This window comes from Pagrus pagrus (assembly GCF_965226575.1).
Source record: "Pagrus pagrus genome assembly, chromosome: 12".
Lineage (NCBI taxonomy): Eukaryota > Metazoa > Chordata > Actinopteri > Spariformes > Sparidae > Pagrus > Pagrus pagrus.
The window spans coordinates 6124090-6141085 of record NC_140196.1 but is presented as its reverse complement, the minus strand read 5'-3'; the positions used below and the strand labels follow the sequence as shown (position 1 = coordinate 6141085).

Here is a 16996-nt window from a genome sequence, read left to right as displayed (position 1 = left end):
CGATCGATAGCATTGATTAAACATGGCGGGGAAATTCATAATTGCCTGGAGGTGAAAGGTTAACACACTATTAAACACACCTAAAGCTCCTTCTTTTGTCCTTCTTTCTTTATGTTCACCGCTCAAAGGGATAATTGATCCACAAAACGCCACCTGCAATTACTGCATTCTCTCTTTTTGTCCAGTCATAGTACAGGGCAACAGATCCTGACACAATCAGCGCGGCTAGTGACGACATCATTTGGAAGTTATTGTCATAGATAACACACAACATTGACCACACAGGGCAACAACAAAGACGATAAAAACAAACACTATTGATTTTGATATTACTGTAAGCTCATCGATGTGTCTTCTGATTGTAATCAATGAGCTGCTGAACGTTTATGGTTGATTTTTTGCACTTATTCCACATTCAGGTGTTCTGGTGGGGGATGTCTCTACGAATGGGCTCAATCAGCGTCCGTTTGTCTGGATGAAGGTTTCTCCACAATGACAGACGATGTTGGTGGTGGCGGTTACATTATGTCAGTAGGACTAAGTAGAGACATGCTGGTTGCACAGAACAGGAACACAAATCAACCATTCTCTAAGTGCTCGAATGCTTACGTTCACATTCATTGATTTTTTTGACCACTCGGTGAGTGCGATGTTATACTATTATGTTATATCACCTTATAAAGATGTTATGGCAGAACAGCATTATCAGTTATTTGGAGTTGTATTTGTATCCACCTGTTGACTTTCAGTCCAATATTCAGCCTCCTTTTAGCTCTGATTGGGTTTTTATTTAGAGCTCAAAGAAGCTAAACGCTCCTTAAAACTAACTCTTACAACAGAGTTGCGTTATCCTTTTTTGGGTTCGTCATTATGAACAGCCCCTTTAACATTAAACATCGTCATCTGAATCATTGTTAAACGCACTGCAAGTAACTCTTAAATGGATATGAAAGTGTTATGATTGCAGCAGAAAAGGACCCGAATTCAGGCAAATAGTGGAACAAAAAGTGAGCTTCAATGAAAACTGATAACAAAAAACAGGCAGCTGGCAAGAAACTAAGAAAACAGACGAAAGGAAAAACCAAGAACCAAGGAAATAGAAAATATTCAGAAACTAAACCAAGCACAAACAGACTAAAAACACATGGGCTACATACACAGGATACTAATCAGGATTTCAGTGAAACTATTCATTTATTTTCATTCATTAGTTCATTTGATAGGGATAATACATGAAGGCATTGTTATAGCTGTTAAGTATATAGTGCACCCGATGCAATGTACAGTATAAAACCAGGAAACAATAAAACTGTTAAAGGTTATTGGTTAGAGTAGCTTTAAAGGTGTGTGAGAAGTGGCCGAGTAACCGCTAACTGCTGCTAACTGTAGCTGCAGCCAGCCAGTTAGCTCAGTTAGCCGTGCAGCTACTGGTCAGGACTGGTCTCTTGAGGTGACAGGTGGGGAAGTTTCCTACCCCTTCACCTAGGTCCCTCGAAGAACACAGAATCAATCCAGTTGTTTCTTTTTCAGCTTAGGATCATTTCTTCTCTTAAACAGCTCACATCTAAATCTTCACTCCAGCTGAACTACACTCTGCCACGGCTCTAAACGCTCTGAGCAAGGTCCCCCCCCCTCCCCACCGGCTCTCTTGTCTTCTGTACTGCGCTCTGAGTAGCTGCTTCACTGCCAAGATGAACAAGATGGAAGGCAAGAACCAGACTACTGCAGGGGCATGCTGCCCAGCAGCCAGGCTTTGATCAACTCTCTGTGTTCACACTTAACTCCCCTTGGCAACAAGTGGGGGTCGACCCAGGTGTATCTCCTCCATCTCTTTGCTTATACTCTCAGCAGCGAAAGACAGCTGCTATACGAACAATGCTAAAAGGACAACAATTTTCTTTAGGCATTTCCCCTGCAGCTTTATTAAAGTATCAAAGCTCAGCCTCACAGTAAGAACATATCTGTCTTCCTTCCCTCCGCATGAAGATCAGAGAGCGCGATCTGTTTCCTGCTGGATTTGTCGTGGGAGTTTTCTCCTTGTTGTCATTGCCGGTCGAACATCAGTAGTGCCATTTTCATTTACTGTTATCAGACAGTGGGCGTTTTTATAAAGCTCTCGGAGCCTGTAAGTGTAGTGCAGGGCTGCACAAATAAACTTGACATTCAAAGAAAACACAGTATAGCGAGGAGAAGTAACTGCAGCTGCATTTTCCAAAGGATATAATATACATACTAATTCTTCTTACTGTAGCTTTAGGGTTGTTGACTAACAGAAAACAGATGAATGATGTTTCAGTTTTGGTTCTGCTCATTACTCACTATACTCAATCTTTCTGTCTGTCTGTTTTTTTCTTTCATCCCTTCTTCCTCGACTAATTACTTACATCCTTTAGCTGAAAACTCATGATTTTTAATTCATGCCTGCAGTATTGTTGTCTAAAAGGACTTCCTAGATGCAACATATTAAACCTGCATCTTCTATTATGTTCAAATGAGCTACTAGTACAGTATGAACATTAAGGCAACGGCTTATGCACGACACCATCTGTATGAGGTTTTTTTTTTTTTAAGAGCATTTACCAATCCACGGCAATACAGCACTTACCCAGCTAAAAAGCATCTAACGGGTTGCCATGCAGAATGCAAATGGTGTGCTATACATTGTTCACAGGAAAGCTGTGCTGTCAAAGTGGCCGGGAGAGCATCTAAATCACATCCCAAGTCTTTACAATGTAACTAATGGAGCTCGTGTAGCCGCGTCTTAAATGCATCTGTCAGCTGAGAAAAACAACATTTGTATGAACAGCAGCAGTGTTTCATACTGAATCATGTGCCTGTTGAGGTCAGAACAATGTCAGTGGTTCTGTGATGCAGAGTTTACAGATTTAAAAGGTCATATCCACATTTTTATTTAGAGAAATAATTATTTAAAAATAACACATCTACAGAGCTCGTTTGTCGGGTCCAAAATTATTGTTTTGTTTTTCTCTGTGTAAGAATTCTGAGTTGGCTCCAGCTTCTAACGAGGTTTGTCAGCCTGTAGTATAAAGCCGTTGGTATCACGTGGTATCTGTGTTTCGTCAACATCAAGAGGCTCGGTGATTGCCAGTTTACGGAAAGAAAACGTAAAAATGACAGATTTCTACAATGCCCTATTGGGAGCTAGATAGCTAAGCTATGTTAATGTAAGCTAGCTTTTGCAACGTTAGCGACTTTTGCTACGACAAACTGTCAACCATTTGAGGGGACAGATGATTCAAACAACAGCGGTGTTGTTAGGTTTATGCAATGGTCAGGCGAAGATGGCATGTCACATTTAGTGGCTGAATATTATCTATAACACCTTTAAGACACCACTTTCTTTTAGTCTGTGTATTATTAGTGTTAGTATTATTGTCTGTTTTCATGCAGTAAGAAAGGTGGAGTGCATAACCATAAAAACAATACGATACATCTTATAATAGGTGTGATCTATAAAAGGTTATGTGTATTTTTCTGTCCGTGGATATTTTTGTTAGAGTTTTCTTCTGTGTTTCTGTTTGCAACCAAATATCTGCGTGTGTGTGTGTGTGTGTGTGTGTGTGTGTGTGTGTGTGTGTGTGTGTGTAATCACCAGGGTTCCTTGTCAGAAAAAGGGCATGGACGGTCCCAGAGGTGTCAGAGGGGACAGCAGGGAGCAGACAGAGGTGACACAGGGAGAGGACTCTGGTGACATTTGCACAGTGGGAACCGACCATCACTGCATAATGACGGCCAGGGTCCGCTTCTACTAATGAGAAAAACAAGGAGGAGGATGTGAGCAGAGAAATAGCCCGACATCCACATGCTCACAGTCAGTGATACATGCATAAACTCAAAGATACACAGGTAGTAAACTAGCGTGCGTGCGCGCACACACAGACAGACACAGACACACCTGGGTTTATGCAAATGCTCACACCAGGCTAAATTCGAAAGCCCTCGGGTCAAACAGGGCTCTAATGTAGCATTCTCTGGGTATTGACAGACACTTGACCGGAGGCTGCTGTGAAGCAGTGGAGCACAGTCTCGGTTCAGACCAACCGTCGGCAGTCTCTCTGCATCTCAATAACAGCATGTCTCTGGGCTGTGGAGGACTCACAGACGCTGGTCAGGAATTAATGAAGTGTGTTTGTGTGTGTCTGTGCATAACTGCATTTGTGTGAGTGTACACAATTACTATTTAGTATTTAGTTAATTGTATCCTTCCTGCATCATATTATTGACTTTCTTCTGTCTGTATAGTGTATTCACAATTACCTTGCAGTCTTTTTTCTAGTTTGGGTTTTCATTGCTGCGTCTTTTCTCAGAGGTAATTTGGCAACAACATATTGTGCTCAGTACAGTTACGTCTATTCCCTTGAATTTTCAAATGTATTTCCCAAAATCTTTAATATTTCTTGAGCATTAAATGAAAAGATTAAAATCACTCTTAAATGCTTATGAAAAGCTATGAGGTGCGTAGCTTAGCTGAGTAGCTAACTTAACACCTAGCGTGGCTCTCTTCAAAGTTTAAATATCTGCCTACCAACACCTCAAAAGTTGCTTATTATCACGTAGCTCATATGTTTATTCCATAATAACAAAGTCTGTATTAATAATAATATGCCGACTCCAGCTCTGTGCACAAATACATACGAGTAGTGTTGATGTTCTCATCTAACTCTCAGAAAGAAAGTGAAAGGGCATATTAACCAAAATGTTGAGCTATTCCTATAAAAGTTCTTTGTTTTGACTGGCATTTTGTTTAGCTTCAGTTCAGCGTTACTGCCTTCAGAAAAACTGACCAAACTAGAGACCATCTTGATCAACATGCTCACACTCTGACGCATGACTACTCAGCAGTCATTACCACACTGTTACATGAGACCACAACAATCTTCAAACTCGCTTCGTGACTGCATCGTGCTCAGCTGTGACACTTTCATGTTGTCTGCCCATAGACAGACAGACATACAGTACAAACCACAAAATCACTTGTGTGGTAGTTTCCACTAGAAAAGGTGTCTGCAGGAAAACATCTTGCCACAATGACACACTAACATACACAGGCTGCGTCCCTGTGCGCACACTGAGAGTATACGCAAATTAACAATGTTAAAACTTCCCGCCATCTTGCCGGCAGGCAGTTGCTCATGCTTCAACCTTTTTTGTCCGCTATGATTGAATGAACAAATGTCACTTTCCATCACCAGCCTAGAAAAAAAAAAGTCCCATCGAGAGAGTGGCGGCTCATGAAACTCAAACTAGAGCGTGCTGATCAAATACAGGTTGAGATTTTGTGACTGCTCCTATTTCTTGGCTCAAATGTTTTCAGAGATGTAGTAAGAGAAACGTTGTGACCGGACTATTCTTTCCCTTTCGCCCAACTCAAACATCAGCCAGCAGCCTGTGTGCTCAGTGATCCGGTGTGGCCTAGTGCGTTGTAGATGTTGAAGGTCTTCCATCTTTTGAACTAATAGAATATCCCTTGGTCTCCGTTATCTCCGGTCAAGTAGGGCCAATTTAAAAAATATTTGCGCCTTTAAATGGCACAGACAGCCCAATTTTATGAAAAGACCATCTCTTCAGCAGTGAAGTGCTTCTTTACATGGAAATGAAAACATAGCAGATTGTTATTTGGCAGTGATTTGAAGGATTGTTATCTAGCCGGGGAAACGGATAAACAAGTAGTTATCCAGCAAAGATTGTATAGATGTTGAGGGAGCCTGGGACTGCGGGGATAAAAAGACTGTATGAAAGGCTGTTTGAGTGAGTTTCGAGTGCTGTGAACAGAGACAAACACACACACACACACACACAGACGGTGCCGTACAACAGGAGCCACTGCCTAAAGGGCTGTACAGGACACGGGCCACAGAGACCAGCCGGGTATTGATCTACAGAGTTTGAGTTTCTTTGTGAAACAGGATCTGAGGACACAAGCGAGAGCCTTATTTAAAAGTCTCCCTACTTGCATCCATATCTATTGATCCATGCACACTTTCGTACAGCTTTAAGTAACTCTCTGGTTGCCTCCTTTCTTTTTCTGCATCTCCTCTTCTCGTTCTTTAATTTCTCATCATTCTGCGGCGGCTGTGCAGACTTTAAGTATCCCTTATTTTCTTCCTCTCACTCTCGTATTTCTTTCCTTCTCCACCTCCCTTGGCTCCTCTTTAGGGCTTAGGTGAACTTTTAAGAGCATACAGTATTTCCTGATCATGTTTCCGTGCTATCCTGAGTGATTGAAGCTGCCTCTTTTATGGATGTTTATTTTTCTAATGCGTTTCCCATAAAAAGCCTAACTCACGACCCTCCGAATCCCTTATCTCTGACGGCAATAAATTGAGTGGATCAACTCGATGTAGCACAATCGCATTTCGCGATGACAAGCGGTTTCCAGCACCCAAACACACTCCCGCGCGGCAGAGATAACAACTTTGTTCTGTGGCAGATTTGATTGGCTGTGGACGCCGTTGTCAGACTGCGGGAGTAAAATATGGCTGCTGTTATTGTGTGCTGTCATAACTTGGCCTGTAAATCTCTCCCTGAGTGGAAGAGGAGAGGAGGGAGGAGAGAATTGATTCTCTTGTTGCACTTCATCTTTAGCCTCTCTGCTCTTGGTGCGGCGCCAAAGGCCTCGGAAGCTTTCTTCATTATGTGCCCATCTACGGCTGGAGACGATGTTAGTGGCCCCTCCATCTGATGTCATTTTAATTACTCTGCACTCATATCCAGCGTGCCACAGCGCTCCTTCGTCTTCCTCATTCCTCGCTTTATTTCCCTGCCTGCCGTCTTCATGTTTCTAACCTTTGCAGACTTCATTTTGTCCTTCTTTTTTCTTACTTCCATCAATTTACTCCTCCATTCCCCTCCCTTCCTGCCTGACTCCTAGCCGGCAGCAGGTCTGAGCAGACCTCCACTGTTAAGCGGGGGTACAACTGATAACGTCAACCATGCTGTCTGTGACTGACAGCTGAGTAAAATGGCTGTGGCAGCACACAGAGGCATGGAGAATCCGTTTTCAGGCAGCACCAGAGTCGGTCCCCGCGCCCATCTGTCAGCCGAAAAACAGGAGCGCCGACTATCAGTCACAGCTGACCCCCAGTCAGCCACGCGAGGGACTAGCTGGGAGGGGAAGAGGCTCAAAGCAGCACAAATAAGCATGAAGATCAACAGATGGCTCGCTGTCAATCATCGCCTCTTCTTTTCTTTCTTTCCGAATCTCACCACGCCTCTCTCTGTTCTCCATCTTCATTTACTCATCCTGACAATCCAGCGGAGTGTTTTATCCATTCGATCTTATTTTCTCTCCCTTGAAATCCTCCTCCGTTTCCTTGGCTTCCTCTCTCCTTCCATCTGTGCTCAGGTGGCTCAGGAGCCAAAGTGACACGAGCTCAGTCAGGTGTGCTTCTCCTCTTCCCCACACAGCTCAGATTGCTGTCATTACACTCACTCCGTGCTGTTTCACTCCCACTGTAATTGGAGGTGCTGCGAATGAAAGCAGGGTCCTTAATTTCATACTTTGAAGATACCGATAGCCAGCCGTGCGCTTCGCCAAGGGAAGGTGTGTGCGTAGGTGTAGGTGTGTGTGGGAGGTGTGGAGCGTGGACCTACAGAAAAAGAATGAGTGGGGAGAGGAGAACATGCAGACTTAAGTGTTGCAAATGTCTGGATAATTACTGCAAGCTAATGTCATTCACAGCCATGCACTCTGACTTGTTTTAGGGAGCGCTGCAGTGAGGGCCTGACACCTCACGGCCTCTCTTTTCACAGCCCCTTATTAAAGAGTGCAGAGTATAATGTCTAACACCTTGTTAATGATCTCCAAGAACCCCCGGAGACATGACTAGATACAAGAACTACAGGACATAGAGAGACTATCTTCTCTTTTTATGCGCACAGATAAATTCATTTACATTTAAAACCATAATTCTGCTGAAAGGGGACAAAAATGTACTCTTAGTGAGGAGGGAAAAAAATCAATGTGGCAATTTAATTTAGTGTAGAGTGAACACTTTTACATATTACTGTACAAGATGCAAATGAGATTTCTCCCCTTGAATAATCATCTGTCTAAAAGGCTGAACCTCACTGGGAGGTAATTACACTGCTCTGATCATTAAATAACCCCTGTTCTCTGTCTCACACACACTGCACACTTTCCCTCTCCCAGGCTCACATCTCTGTGTGTGCACCCCCCACCAACGCTTCTTCTAATATGCACTGAAAATATGCCACACACAAGATTACAGTTTGCTCACACAAACCTGTGCTCACACACCTCCGCACCTTCTGAAAAAAAATGTTAACAGACTCGCTATCAGCCACACGTCTTTTATAATGTGAATTTTTTTTTTTTTTTTTAACACCACGCTCCCACACCTTGTGTACTACCACCCTTCCGATGCTAATAATGAGTTGTGGTGAGACAGTCGGGCTCTGTGTGCAGGAGCTAACATTCTTCTATTTCAGATTCAGCACTTACTTCCAAAAATACTGAGAAAATCATTTTAGGTAAAAAAAAAATTCGACATATCCTTGTGGATACATGACACGTCCAGTCTTTATTCTTGGTCTGCTATATATAACCGAGTGCTTTTACAGAAGATGTGCAAATTAGTGTTAGTTTTATTAACAACTGTTGTTGTAGGTCAGTCTTACTGTGATCTTTGTGCATCTGCAGGGTCGTACTGTACACTGGTCGCTCCTGATTAGTAACACGGTAATTACTTCTTCTCACGACGGAGACTGGATGCTGATGTCTTTAGCTCCTGAATCTGATGCACTATTAATTAGCATCTTAAATTTCAGTTACATTATGTCTCTGTTACTAGTTCTTGGAAGGACAAAACATAATAGACTTACAGACTAATGCTGTGTTCAGACCAAACGTGGGACAGATTATTCACGCGACTGGATTACATACAAAGTCAATGATAAGACGCGATCAGAGTTGAAAATGTTGAACTCAAGCGAAACTTGCGTGTGACACTGTGTCGTGAAAGCGTATCGGTGTTCACATTCACACTGACGTCATGACGTTCACGTCGCTGATGTCCGGACATTCATAAACAACAATGGAGGAGAGGATAATAATCATTAATCGTGAGCGTTTGCGGACACCCAGAACTGTTCCAACACATCTACTCGTACCAAGACGGGACAAACAAGGAGAGAATGATCATTTTTTATTCATAATTTTCATTTCCACTGAAAAAACGTATTAAAATCATGATGATGTGGAAAGATTTGTAGACCAGGGCATCTGGAGTACTTCGTTACACTCTTGTTTTGTCACACATTTTACTGTTGTGAAAGTGCAGCATCTTGGATCCAGATTGTGCTTTCGATTATACTTCCATTAATTGTGCAGCCCTACTTAAAAGATGTAAGAATTAAAAATGCATGAGAAAAAGAGAACTTCAGTTTCACTGAGGGAATCTTGACTGACCAATTGACTTATCAATAATCAACAGCGTTACCAGTTTATTCAGTACACCTCTATAAATAATGCTTTTTAATATAATACCCTGATCCCAAACAGGGCTGAAACACTTGGGACACTCTTATTGGATCATTTGTGATCTTTTGGACATATACTTCCTTGAAAACAATAATCACGTGTATTTAATGTTCAACCTCATCAACATTGTAAATATATGCAAATATGAAGCAACATGTTTCAAACTGTTTGAGAAAGGAGCATCCTCGAAAGGCTCAATCGTTCACAAGCGAGGATGGGTCGAGCTTCAACACTTTGTGAAACACATGATTGTGTAAAGGATATACAGTAACTACATGGACTCGGGAACACTGTCAGTAAACACAGTTCATTTTTGAGGGATTGGATTCTGTTTTTATTTGCATTTTACACAGTGTCCCAACTTCTCTGAATCAGGGTTGTGATAGCACTGACCCATAAAGTTATCATAAAGTGTGATCAGCACCTCTCTGACTGATATCAGAACAGTCACATTGCTGTCAGCCTCCCACTCATGCTCCAATGTCAAAAATGCACAAATCCAACAGAAAGTTAAGTGACTATACTTAAAGGCACGTCACACACATTACCACATATTTACACAGGCATTATTTGGAGAGATCCTTGAGAGAGTGAAGGTAACTGTTGTGCTTTATTTGTAGCATCATCGCAACTGGCATTCACTGGCTTCACCTGTCTCTCAGTTGTAACGCTACCAAACACTTCAACCCCGCACAGCTGACAGGTTGCTTCACTCAGATCAAAGAATTGCCAAACTGCACGCATTTTTCTTCACCGGGAAAGTGTTGTATCGTGTCAGAAACACAGCTGTTTAATGGGCGTACAGGTGGTTCGAGAATGAGTGGCAGGAAAACTTCAGTCGCGGCTCCCTTTACAACTTGACGGGTGGAAAGGCGCCGATTCTGATACAACGGAAAGATCAAAGTGGGACATGTTAGTTTATTCATCTGGATGCTGCTGCTGGCTTTTGTTTTCTGTCATCAGCAGACATCTGTGAGGGGAAAGAATGCTTAATCTGTCTTGACGTCTATGCTTTGAAAAGAGAGAAGTGATTTCTGGATAGGGCTGCAATGTTAGTTCTCAACTATTAGATTAATCACCAACTATTTTGATGATCACTTAATCAGTTAGTTACTTTTTGAGAGAAAATGACCAAATTCTCTGATTTCAGCGTCTCATTCATGTGTTTTATTCTCTGCCTCTTCTCTTGCTTCCTTCATAATCGTCAGCTGACTATGGATCTTTGCTCTTTCAGTTTAACCAACCAGATTAGGCCATGATCGTCTTTAGCCAATAATCTGTTCTCCTCTCTGCTGCTGTCAATTGTCATTGCAGCGCGAATTGTTGCAACACTCCCCCACTGCTGTTTTACTTTGTTCATATGTGGCGGACCCTGCCACATTTCTAGCCTCAAACAGTGTTCTAGGGACCTTATTTTCCTCTGAGAACAGCTTGTTTATTCCCGAATGGAAGATATAAATATTTCTGAGTTTGTTTTATTACCTCATTAATATCGTAAATATTAAAATTCTGACTTTGAATTTCTTCTCCACACTGCCCCTTTAAGTCTCTCCTGATTGAAATATCTTTAGGTTGTGGACAAAAAAAAAAAGACATTTAAGGATACCGTCTTTTGGCTTCGGAAAAACATTTCTTGATATTCTACAGATCAAACAGCAAATTGATTAATCAAGGAAAGGAAATAAGCATTAGTTGCAGCTCTATCTCTGCACTACAGCAGCTGCATAATGTAAATATTTCATGGAACGGTTGCTGGTTGAATCCCAGCCTCGGTTGTACGGACATCAAAGTAAAAACCTGAACAGCAACCTTGATTCTTCATGGAAGATATCACTATTCCAAAACTCATTATGCTAGTTGTCAGGAGAAGGTCAGCACTATGACACAGAGCTGCAAGCTGCCCCGAGGAATTTAGTATGGATCACCCTCTGCAACATGCAGAGCTCAATTCCAGCTGTCATCAGGCTGGAGGAGGCAGAAATGCATTACCAGCCAGGATAATATGCTTTATTATATGGCTTATATGCCAGCGCACGCTGCCTCAGGCAATGAGAAGAGCAATTACAAGGACAGGGATATCTCCTGTGTGTGTGTGTCCTGGTTTGTGTGTACGCACACGCACGCAAACACACCTGCCAGCATTTACCTCTCAAAGCCAATAAACTCCTAATGCGTTATATTCAAAGTCGCATCAATGTTTAAAATGTTATCAGCCTGCGGACATGCACCACTGCTTACTGATGATCTCCAGTACAAGGACATAATCCTTATCCGGCCCATGTAATCCAAACACACACACACACACACACATTCAATACAGTCATTTGTTAGTTGAGAATTTCTGAATATTTCTCACATTGGTCTCAAGTGATTTCTAGCGTGAAGCTCCTGCAACAATCTGATAGTTTAGAAGATTCAGTATTAAGTGACTCAAACAAACAGCAGGCTCACTCTCATTCGAAAGGGAACAAAAGCACTAACTGATATCTGTGTTAGATGAAATGCAATTTCACCATGATACCACCAACGGAGCCTCTCCCGTGCCACCGTAACACTGAGAATTGCCGGCTTTATGTTCCATCTAACAATAATCCTCTGCGTCTTGCGTTGAACCCCCAGTCCTGCATGTTCTTAACAGACCAATATAACGGCATTATGTGTTTTCAGATAAGAAACCGCCACAAAAGGCTGAATCAAAAATTCATCCTGTGTTACTCGTTGATCAGTAATCTCCTGTTTTCATTTTCGCCGCCGTCGCTGTCTCCATCCCTTGTTCCCGGGGCTACCTCGCTCCCCAGTTCCATCTGCACGCTCTTTCCGATGTAATCATTTTGTGCAGACGGAACGAGAGAGGAAGAGAAATGATGATACCTTAAAAAAGACACAAAGCTATTTGCTGTGCTGCTGGAGTTACTGATGATGTCCATCTTTCAGTGTTTGCGGGCGACTATGTGTGTGTGACTGTGAATGCATGCATGTTTGTGTGTGAGCGCGGGGGACTGTATTTATGTGTATATTCCTGGAATGAGCCAATTCACTTTTGCAAGAAACACAGAATCAATTCTCTCCCTTATCTACCAGCGTTGGATGTTGTGCTGAAAAGGACATGTTCAGGCACACAAAGAAATAACGATGACCATAAACGATTTTCCAAAAGGCTGCCGCTCTGCTGGGAGCTAACGCCGCCTCGCACTTGTTAGCAGCGATAACTCTGAAGCACGAGTGCTCGGCGTCTGGCCTCTGCTCTCTATGAGCATATCTCCTGTTGGTTGGATCACACACAGACACTTCCCAGGCTGCTCTGCTGCTATCATCTCAGCAACTTCTGGGAGAGACTACAGATCTTATACTTCTACGGCACTTAAAGAGTGATGGCTGCAACGTATGGCCCTTTTACCACAGGCAGACACACAGAATCATTACGCAACATTGAGGAGTCATTTTCTTTTTCTGTGTAGACAAAGTGTTTCGTTGACTGTGAAACTTCCCCTAACTTTCCATCAGCATGGGAGAGAGGAGATCTGAAATTTTGTTTATGGGTGAATTCATCCTTTACCTGTTCATCATGCCAATTTGCAAACAGACTCGCGTAACATGACCAAACTTTGTAGAAAGACATGTACCCTCCCACTCACAACATTTGATGTTTGTGAGGTTGGGTACATTTGAATGCGTTAACACATGGATGCCTACCTGGTCGCAGCTGTTGCGAATCACACTTATTGTGACATTTTCTTGTCACATGAGGACCTCGATATGTGTGAAATGTGTTGGGTGCATTCCTTCAGCAGGAAACACACACACAAAAAAACATAAATTACCTAAAATCTGGGCAAAAGTCTGTTTAAAGCCATCTGCTCTTCATAAAATCTGCAGAACGTCTCTGTGCCAAGCAATGAGCCTTACACATGTGTGCTTGGGTTTGCTCATGTGTTATTACTATATCTCTATCAATTTCATCTTTTTCTCCCTGTCAATCACTTCTACTCTCTCTCTCTACCTTCATCATGGCCAGCGGTCTCAGAGGTAATTACGAGGAGTTTCAGACAGCGGTCCTGGAGACCTGGGACCCTCCGCCAACCGTTATTCTCCAGATCAATTGCTGTGGACTAAACTGAACACACACTCTCAGAAGCACAGAACAATTAAAAGTCAACACAGGGGAAAATTTCTGCACACGCTCACATGGACACACGTATGCATGCGCACGCACACGTTTAAGGACGCACAAACACGAACAGGAGCGCACAGACATGCAGATTGGGCAGATGAACGTATTAAGCAAACATGCATGCACGAACACACACGCGAGGGGACATTCAAGGACAAAGACTGAGACAACACATCCGCGCACGCCGCCACAATATACACAATGAAGTGGGAGAGGGTTCAGCGGAGCTTAAAGCCAATCTGGTGCGAGAGGAAAGCAGCAGATGAGAAATCTTATTTGATAACTGCTTCAAAACTGACTACTACTGCGAGGGGGCCCCATGGAGCCAAGTCCAACGACGACTCCAAACAAACCTTTGCTCCAAGCACAACAAACGTTTTCATGTTCTCTCTTCAAAGGATCACACACCAACACACTGCACAGCCTGCCTTACCAAAGCTCTCGAACGCGCAGATGCGTGTGTGCATGTGTGTGTGTGTATACACGGGAGTCAGCATGTGTGTCGTGTGTGCTTGCATGTTTGCATGTGCACATGTGTTTGTACATGTTTTGCCTCACGAGTCCCACATGCACTCACACATCCTTGAGTATAAGAGGACTCATATTTAATAGAAAAAGAAGGCTGTGGATGCTAATTGGCCTGAACACAGCGAAGAAGAAACATTTTATGTTCCAAAGGCTTCACAAAGGAAATGTTTAACCAACTCAAAGTCAAATGGAGGACATCGTGTGAACCACATTTAACATGAATTTCATTAGGAATAAAAGAAGCGGAGGAGATCAATAATTTGAGGAAATGAAAACACAACAAAGGCTTGTTGAAAAGCTGTTGTCCTTCAGTACATGCGGAGGTATGTACAACACTGTGTAGTTGAACGCCTGAGAGACTGTAATATATTGCTGAGCCTTGTGTATGCACAGTTGGATGCTGGGAACAGCCTCTTATACGGATCTAAATATAGAGACCTTCCTCTCGCTGTGTGTGGACTCTCACTTAGTCTCTCTCTTTCTGTCTCAGTGGCTCGAACACACACACGTATCTCAATAAACACTCAGGGTTATCACAACTTTTGTCTCACACTCGCACACAAACTTGTGCATCTATGTGTGTGTGTGTGAGTGTGTCTCGTGAGGGCTCTGGTGAAGTAGGGCAGGCTGGAGGAAAGTGGGGCGACAGGGGGGCGGGAAGCGAGCCCAGTCAGAATATCAATAATAGATAAACACGTTGCCATCAGGAGGGACTGAGGGAGATGTGGAGCGGGAGGGAGAGAGGACCTGGGAGAAAGGGTAAAGAGTGGGGACAAAGGACAAGAGGAGAGAGCGAAGCCGGTGGAAACGGGGGAGAGAAAGATAGAGACAGTCAGACGGACAGAAGAGTGAGAGGAGACCAGACTGAGTCAAGGGCATTTGCTTTTAAAGAATCAGATTACCCAACTTAGGAAAACATATTTTCTTACTTATGTCAGGTGTAATCAAGCCAGGCTGAGAGTTTTATTTACCCAGGAGATATCTCTCAGGCCGCATTCAGACCGACTTCAGCCCTGCAAGAGAAAAAACAGCAGCCCCCACATTGGTTTGAGTGAGGCCGGGTCGTCGATGTTGAGGGCTTGGGGAAGAAACCACAAGGTCAACCAGCAAATTGTTCAACCTCACTTTACTTTGAGGCACCGTGGTGGCCGAGCAAATACATGCAAGTGCACGTTAGTGGTACATAGTACATTGTACCTTGTATGATGTGATTTTACAGTCGTGCAATCGACGCACTGAAAGATAAAACGACTGTCATCCTGACAACTGTCAGGTTCAACAACCTGTCCCATAGTATTAAAAATCACTGTGTAGTGTTGCGATCTCTGTTAATAAGATAAACCCGGGGACCTGTTTCTCAAACTGGACCTCCTAGATTTGTCTCACATGAACCTTAAGTCTCACCAACGCAGTCCTTTGCATTGTCTTACACACAAAGGTGGTTATCAGTTCTGTATGTCAACCCAGGCTTTCCACATCTAGACATGAGCGCGTTCACATACGAGGGGAGCTGTTTGCAACATGAGACCAACTGCATACATGGACAAGTCTACTGGCAGCTGAGCAGAATATATTATAAACAAAGTGCAAACTATAGTACGGTTATATAAATGCAAGCAAAACACATAATCCAGGCAACACAGTTGAAGCTGCCAAATGCAAAAAAACAAAAAACATGCACTGTGTGAATGCATAAATTAACATCGGCCGATAATATCACTGCTCCATCATTAGGGCACGAGTAGATGTAACTATAATAACCTTTGTGTATTCCATTGTATTAATATGTGGCTTAGATATATTCTTGTGGCATGTAAGACAATTTCAGCCTTTTTCTTTCAGCTGCAGCCCCTGTGGTGTCAAAAAAGGCTGCAACGACTCACTTCACTTTAGCGGCCTGCTGAAGGGAGGCTAGATAGAAAGTAGTTGGAAATTAAAATGGCATGAAGCAGAAGTTAAGCTGAAACCAGTTGCGAGTTTCCTGGAAGTGTACTGAAGAAATGATCAGCTATTCACCAACTGCTTATGGAAAAATGGCAGAATATCATTATTTAATCATGTTGGGGCAGAAAGAGGAATAACTGATCGGTCAGAGGTCAGGGCTTTTATGTTGATCTGTTATCTCGAACATAACCTGCTCCAGAGCAGATTGTGCGTGGCACAAGTCACCAGATGCACCCCAGTAAGAAGTGAACCAGCATCCTAACACTGAGATTAAGCCTGAAGTTACCTGGCTAACCACCTTCTGTTGCCTTCCCACATGCAAAACAAGATCCCCCCAACATTATTTTGCAGCTGCACTGCCACTGCATCCTGGGTTTAGCACGGCCCGAGCTGATTACGACTGGTTTAAAGAAATACAATCAAGCCAGAGCATTTTTCCCTCTATAGCAGAAAGATATTAGGTACAGCCAGACCTTTCTCCAGCGCTGTGGAGACTTGGGACTGTTGACTTTTTTAAAATGTAATTTCTCAATGCTGTGGTCCTGACAGAATGAAATCACATTCACCTCCACCACATTGGGGTGAAGGCAAAAGTCTCAAGAGACAGATATTTGTGAAATCTGGGGGAAAGAAATGCCAAAACAATCTGTGTATCTACAAAGCACTCAAGGTGAGTGAGAAAATCCGTTTTTAGGTATTTGGCTGAGCCAACGCTTTCACACGGTGTGACTGCAAACACAATCATTCTTTTTTCACCTTTTTTTTTGCTCGCCATTTTTTGTCAGGACAGTAAACTCCAATTTCAAAGAAAAACTAAAATTAAATCTAAT

The 16996-nt window shown here is 42.9% G+C and overlaps 1 long non-coding RNA gene across 6 annotated transcripts in view; it reads right to left on the bottom strand.

Annotated features, from left to right (window-relative positions):
- Positions 1 to 3462: 3462 nt before the first annotated feature.
- The window catches only part of LOC311265914, a 67626-nt gene continuing 54092 nt past the window's right edge, over positions 3463 to 16996 (bottom strand). For 3 of the 6 annotated variants that reach the window (XR_014623640.1, XR_014623641.1, XR_014623642.1), the window contains one exon: positions 3463 to 3769. This is a non-coding gene — a long non-coding RNA (uncharacterized lncRNA). Of the gene's footprint in view, positions 3770 to 7421; positions 7611 to 15150; positions 15236 to 16996 lie in introns of those variants that run through there. The other 3 variants (XR_014623643.1, XR_014623644.1, XR_014623645.1) reach the window with 3 other exon arrangements.